This window comes from Octopus sinensis, linkage group LG27 (assembly GCF_006345805.1).
Source record: "Octopus sinensis linkage group LG27, ASM634580v1, whole genome shotgun sequence".
Taxonomy (NCBI): domain Eukaryota; kingdom Metazoa; phylum Mollusca; class Cephalopoda; order Octopoda; family Octopodidae; genus Octopus; species Octopus sinensis.
Genome location: NC_043023.1, coordinates 9,786,490 through 9,793,989, shown reverse-complemented (window position 1 = coordinate 9,793,989; position 7,500 = coordinate 9,786,490). Strand labels below are relative to the sequence as shown.

Below are 7,500 nucleotides of genomic sequence, written 5' to 3'. Positions count from 1 at the left end.
GTACCATATTCATCTGAATCTAAATTTTTGCTGAACTCGCCTACACGATATATGTATATATATATATATATATATGTATGTATGTATATTGGGTATATATGTATGTATGTATATTGGGTATACACGATATATGTATATATATATATATATATATATGTATGTATATTGGGTCATCCCATAAATAATGCGGTTTTTGGAAGGGGATGGGACAAACTACCTGCATCAACTTGCTATAAAAGCAGGTAGTAAGTTTACTTTGTCCTTATTCTTAGTGCAAGTTTTGAAGAGTGCAGTTCGATTTTAACAGTTGCTTTTTCAAAGCTATAATCATCATCATCATCATCATCGTTTAACGTCCGTTTTCCGCGCTAGCACGGGTTGGATGGTTCGACCGGGGTCTGGGGAGCCAGGGGCTGCTCCAGGCTCCAGTCTGATCTGGCAGTGTTTCTACAGCTGGATGCCCTTCCTAACGCCAACCACTCCGCGAGTGTAGTGGGTGCTTTTTCCGTGCCACTTGCACGTAAAAAGCACTCACTACACATAATGGACGTAACAAAGGAATATATTCGGCATATTTTGCTTTATGAGTTTAATAAAGCCAACAACGCAACGGAAAGTGCGAGAAATATTAATGGGGATCGGACAATACATATAAGCCAGTGTCAACGGTGGTTCCAGAATTTCCGAGCCGGAAACTACAGCCTAGAAGATGAGCCTTGTCCTGTAAGATCTGTAGAGCTCAATGAGGACAATGTACAAATTCTGGTGGAACAAAATCCCATCATAACATATATATGTGTGTGTGAAGGCGCATGGCTTAGTGGTTAGATTGTTGAACTTACGACTGTGAGGTTGTGAGTTCAAATCCCGGACAGGGCTGTGTGTTATGTTCTTGAGCAAGACACTTATTTTATGTTGCTCCAGTTCAAAAGCTGTAGAAATGAGTTGCGATGTCACAGGTGCCAAGCTGTATCAGCCCTTTTGCCTTTCCCTTGGATAACACTGGTGCCGTGGAAAGGGGAGGCTGGTATGCATGGGCGACTGTTGGTCTTCTAGAAACAACTTTGCCGAGACTTGTGTCTACGAGGGGAACTTTCTAGGTGCAATCCCATGGTCATTTGTGACCGAAGGGGTTCTGATATATATATATATATATGTGTGTGTGTGTATAGGGAGAGTTTACGAAAAAAACAAAAGACGAAGACAGGTGGTGTACAAAATACAGATGTATTAGTATAACGCTCAGGAATAGAAAAAGTCTTTTACATTTCGACTGTGAGGTTGTGAGTTCAAATCCCGGACAGGGCTGTGTGTTATGTTCTTGAGCAAGACTTTATTTTATGTTGCTCCAGTTCAAAAGCTGTAGAAATGAGTTGCGATGTCACTGGTGCCTAGCTGTATCGGCCCCTTTACCTTTCCCTTGGATAACATCAGTGGCGTGGATAGGGGAGGCCGGTATACATGTGCAACTGCTGGTCTTCCATAAAAACAGCCTTGCCCAAAATTGTGCCTTGGAGGGTAACTTTCTAGGTACAATCCTACGGTCATTTGTGACCGAAGGGGTTCTGATATATATATATATATACAAATTGAGATAGGGGTTGTAAGTGCAACCCTCCATGAGATAACATATATCCAATATACTGCTATTGTTCTATATTATTATGTTTGACCTTAATGTTCATATGGAGTGGTTCAATAAATTATGTGATTGGGTATTATCTAGTAGTTGATCATTGATTAAGATGTGTTTCACCATTTTCTTATTTTGTATACATATATATATGGGGAGAGTTTACGAAAAAGACGAAGACAGGTGGTGTACAAAACAAACAGATGTATTAGTATAACGCTCAGGAATAGAAAAAGTCTTTTACATTTCGAGCCTACGCTCTTCTACAGAAAGGGACACAGAAAGAAACAAGGAGGGAAACATATATATATATATAAAGGAAGCACTCCGTCGGTTACGACGACGAGGGTTCCGGTTGATCTGATCAACGGAACAGCCTGCTTGTGAAATCAACGTGTAAGTGGCTGAGCACTCCACAGACACGTGTACCCTTTACGCAGTTCTCGGGGATATTCAGCATGACACAGAGTGTAACAAGGCCGGCCCTTTGAAATACAGGTATAACAGAAACAGGAAGTAAGAGTGAGAGAAAATTGTGGTGAAAGAGTACAGCAGGGATCCTACGACCGTGAGTCTGCTGCCCTAACCACTGGGCCATTGCGATCCATGATATATATATATTATATATATATTCTTTTTTCTTTTATTCTTTTACCCGTTTCAGCCATCCGATTGCAGCCATGCTGGAGCACCGCCCCCAGTCGAGCAACTCGACCCTGGGACCCACTCCTTGTAAGCCCAGTACCCATTCTATCGGTCTCTTTTGCTGAACCGCTAAGTAACGGGGACACAAACACACCAGCACCGGCCGCCAAGCAACGCCAGAGGAACAAACACAGACACACAAACACACACACGCATATATATATATATATATATATACAACGGGCTTCTTTTCAGTTTCCGTCTACCAAATCCACTCACAAGGCATTGGTCGGCCCGAGGCTATAGCAGAAGGCACTTGCCCAAGGTGCCGCGCAGTGGGACTGAACCTGGAACCATGTGGTTGGTAAGCAAGCTACTTACCACACAGCCACTCCTGCACCTATATATACATATATATGATGGGCTTCTTTTCAGTTTCCGTCAACCAAATCCACTCACAAGGCTTTGGTCAGCCCGAGGCTATAGTAGAAGACACTTGCCCAAGGTTCCACGCAGTGGGACTGAACCCGGAACCATGTGGTTGGTAAACAAGCTACTTACCACACAGTCACTCCTGCACCTATATACAACAGGCTTCTTTCAGTTTCCATCTACCAAATCCACTCACAAAGCATTGGTCGGCTCGAGGCTATAGTAGAAGACACTTGTCCAAGGTGCCATGCAGTGGGACTGAACCCGGAACCATGTGGTTGGTAAACAAGCTACTTACCACACAGTCACTCCTGCACCTATATACAACAGGCTTCTTTCAGTTTCCATCTACCAAATCCACTCACAAAGCATTGGTCGGCTCGAGGCTATAGTAGAAGACACTTGCCCAAGGTGCCATGCAGTGGGACTGAACCCGGAACCATGTGGTTGGTAAACAAGCTACTTACCACACAGTCACTCCTGCACCTATATACAACAGGCTTCTTTCAGTTTCCATCTACCAAATCCACTCACAAAGCATTGGTCGGCTCGAGGCTATAGTAGAAGACACTTGCCCGAGGTGCCGCGCAGTGGGACTGAACCTAGAACCATGTGGTTGGTAAACAAGCTACTTACCACGCAGCCGCTCCTATGCCTATATATACACACACGATGGGCTTCTTTCAGTTTCCACCTACCAAATCCACTCACAAGGCACTGGTCGGCCGGAGGCTATAGTAGAAGACACTTGCCCAAGGTGCTGCGCAGTGGGACTGAACCCGGAACCATGTGGTTGGTAAACAAGCTACTTACCACACAGCCACTCCTGTGTAAACAACACACTGTATTGAAATAAACAAGTTTCCCAAAAATTTCGAAACTGACACAAACAAAACCTACCCACTTTTATGCATACAATTAACCTACATGCATATTCTCACGGACACAAATATTTTACCCAAACATTCCCATAAACACTTCTGAACATTCATATATTTATCAAGCCTTACACTGAAAATACAATGAATTTCTTCAAATTCGGTGGCTGACCCTGACCCTGGCAGTCTTGGATGAATGGGCGTATCTTTCGATATTGTTCGGCACGAATGTGTAGAAAATAGGTTTTCCTGTTTTGTTTTTTTGTTTTGATAACCTTGTAGATTGTTTTAACAGACTTCATGGAGACCACCTTTGGGAAATGTCATAGTATAGACTGTGGCTCTCTTGAGCGCTGGTTCCCCTTCGGCGCTGGGCCTGATTGGGAGAAATCAGTCCAATCGGCTTAAGGCTGGCCCTGCTTCCACACACGACAATTTCAAAAGGGGCCCCGATTGAGAGCAATCAGTCCAGTCGGCTTAAGGCTGGCCCTGCTTCCACACACGACAATTTCAAAAGGGGCCAGATTGGGAGCAATCAGTCCAATCAGCTTAAGGCTGGCCCTGCTTCCACACACGACAATTTCCCAAAAGGGGCCTGATTGGGAGCAATCAGTCCAGTCGGCTTAAGGCTGTCCCTGCTTCCACACACGACAATTTCAAAAGGGGCCTGATTGGGAGCAATCAGTCCAATGGGCTTAAGGCTGGCCCTGCTTCCACACACGACAATTTCAAAAGGGGCCCCGATTGAGAGCAATCAGTCCAATTGGCTTAAGGCTGGCCCTGCTTCCACACACGACAATTTCAAAAGGGGCCCCGATTGAGAGCAATCAGTCCAATTGGCTTAAGGCTGGCCCTGCTTCCACACACGACAATTTCAAAAGGGGCCCCGATTGAGAGCAATCAGTCCAGTCGGCTTAAGGCTGTCCCTGCTTCCACACACGACAATTTCAAAAGTGGCCTGATTGGGAGCAATCAGTCCAATTGGCTTAAGGCTGGCCCTGCTTCCACACATGACAATTTCAAAAGGGGCCTGATTGGGAGCAATCAGTCCAATTGGCTTAAGGCCGGCCTTGCTTCCACACACGACAATTTCAAAAGGGGCTTGATTGGGAGCAATCAGTCCAATCGGCTTAAAGCTGGCCCTACTTCCACACACGACAATTTCAAAAGGGGCCCAATTGAGAGCAATCAGTCCAATCGGCTTAAGGCTGGCCCTGCTTCCACACACGACAATTTCAAAAGGGGCCCCGATTGAGAGCAATCAGTCCAATCGGCTTAAGGCTGGCCCTGCTTCCACACACGACAATTTCAAAAGGGGCCCGATTGAGAGCAATCAGTCCAGTCGGCTTAAGGCTGGCCTGCTTCCACACACGACAATTTCAAAAGGGGCCCCGATTGAGAGCAATCAGTCCAGTCGGCTTAAGGCTGGCCCTGCTTCCACACATGACAATTTCAAAAGGGGCCTGATTGGAAGCAATCAGTCCAATTGGCTTAAGGCCGGCCTTGCTTCCACACACGACAATTTCAAAAGGGGCCTGATTGGGAGCAATCAGTCCAATCGGCTTAAAGCTGGCCCTGCTTCCACACACGACAATTTCAAAAGGGGCCCAATTGAGAGCAATCAGTCCAGTCGGCTTAAGGCTGGCCCTGCTTCCACACACGACAATTTCAAAAGGGGCCCCGATTGAGAGCAATCAGTCCAGTCGGCTTAAGGCTGTCCCTGCTTCCACACACGACAATTTCAAAAGGGGCCCCGATTGAGAGCAATCAGTCGAATTGGCTTAAGGCTGGCCCTGCTTCCACACACGACAATTTCAAAAGGGGCCCCGATTGAGAGCAATCAGTCCAATCGGCTTAAGGCTGGCCCTGCTTCCACACACGACAATTTCAAAAGGGGCCTGATTGGGAGCAATCAGTCCAATGGGCTTAAAGCTGGCCCTGCTTCCACACTTGATGATTTCAACATTTTGCACCCAACTTTCGCATATTCAAACTTCCTTTTTACTTTTCTACGCTCAACAATTTGCAACTTCCACACTCAACTTCCACACATCTTTAGATTCCTTTTCAACTCTTCCACACATGACAATTTCAAAATTCCACACACGCAGCCTTTCTTCCTGCTTTTCCACGCCTAAATTCCACACACACAGCCTTTCTTCCTGCTTTTCCACACCCAAATTCCACACATACAGCCTTTCTTCCTGCTTTTCCACACCTAAATTCCAGAAACACAGCCTCCCTTCCTGCTTTTCCACACCTAAATTCCACACACACAGCCTTTCTTCCTGCTTTTCCACACCCAAATTCTACACATACAGCCTTTCTTCCTGCTTTTCCACACCCAAATTCTACACATACAGCCTTTCTTCCTGCTTTTCCACACCTAAATTCCAGAAACACAGCCTTTCTTCCTGCTTTTTCACACCTAAATTCCACACATACAGCCTTTCTTCTTGCTTTTCCACACCCAAATTCCACACATACAGCCTTTCTTCCTGCTTTTCCACACCTAAATTCCAGAAACACAGCCTCCCTTCCTGCTTTTCCACACCTAAATTCCACACATACAGCCTTTCTTCCTGCTTTTCCACACCTAAATTCCACAAACACAGCCTTTCTTCCTGCTTTTCCACACCTAAATTCCCCACATACAGCTTTTCGTCCTGCTTTTCCACACCTAAATTCCACACATATACAGCCTTTCTTCCTGCCTTTCCACACCTAAATTCCACACATACAGCCTTTCTCCCTGCTTTTCCACACCCAAATTCCACAAACACAACCTTTCTTCCTGCTTTTCCACACCTAAATTCCACACATACAGCCTTTCTTCCTGCTTTTCCACACCTAAATTCCACACATACAGCCTTCCTGCTTTTCCACACCCAAATTCCACACATACTGCCTTTCTTCCTGCTTTTCCACACCTGAATTCCACAAATACAGCCTTTCTTCCTGCTTTTCCACGCCTAAATTCCACACACACAGCCTTTCTTCCTGCTTTTCCACACCCAAATTCTACACATACAGCCTTTCTTCCTGCTTTTCCACACCAAATTCTACACATACAGCCTTTCTTCCTGCTTTCCAACCTAAATCCAGAAACACAGCCTTTCTTCCTGCTTTTTCACACCTAAATTCCACACATACAGCCTTTCTTCTTGCTTTTCCACACCCAAATTCCACACATACAGCTTTCTTCCTGCTTTTCCACACCTAAATTCCAGAAACACAGCCTCCCTTCCTGCTTTTCCACACCTAAATTCCACACATACAGCCTTTCTTCCTGCTTTTCCACACCTAAATTCCACAAACACAGCCTTTCTTCCTGCTTTCCACACCTAAATTCCCCACATACAGCTTTTCGTCCTGCTTTTCCACACCTAAATTCCACACATATACAGCCTTTCTTCCTGCCTTTCCACACCTAAATTCCACACATACAGCCTTTCTCCCTGCTTTTCCACCACCAAATTCCACAAACACAACCTTTCTTCCTGCTTTTCCACACCTAAATTCCACACATACAGCCTTTCTTCCTGCTTTTCCACACCTAAATTCCACACATACAGCCTCCCTGCTTTTCCACACCTAAATTCCACACACACACTGCCTTTCTTCCTGCTTTTCCACACCTGAATTCCACAAATACAGCCTTTCTTCCTGCTTTTCCACGCCTAAATTCCACACACACAGCCTTTCTTCCGGTTTTTCCACACCTAAATTCCACACATACAGCCTTTCATCCTGCTTTTCCACACCTAAATTCCACAAACACAGCCTTTCTCCCTGCTTTTCCACACCTAAATTCCACAAACACACACACAGCCTTTCTCCCTGCTTTTCCACACCTAAATTCCACACATACAGCCTTTCATCCTGCTTTTCCACACCTAAATTCCACAAACA

General features: G+C 45.3%; 2 protein-coding genes across 2 annotated transcripts in view; one reads left to right on the top strand and one right to left on the bottom strand.

Annotated features, from left to right (window-relative positions):
- LOC115225337 (chondroitin sulfate synthase 1-like) overlaps window positions 1–7,500 on the top strand; it is a 33,480-nt gene that overhangs the window by 5,109 nt on the left and 20,871 nt on the right. The window lies entirely within an intron of this gene.
- LOC115224959 (zinc finger protein 883-like) overlaps window positions 1–7,500 on the bottom strand; it is a 30,267-nt gene that overhangs the window by 22,217 nt on the left and 550 nt on the right. The gene's annotated exons all lie outside the window — the stretch shown is intronic.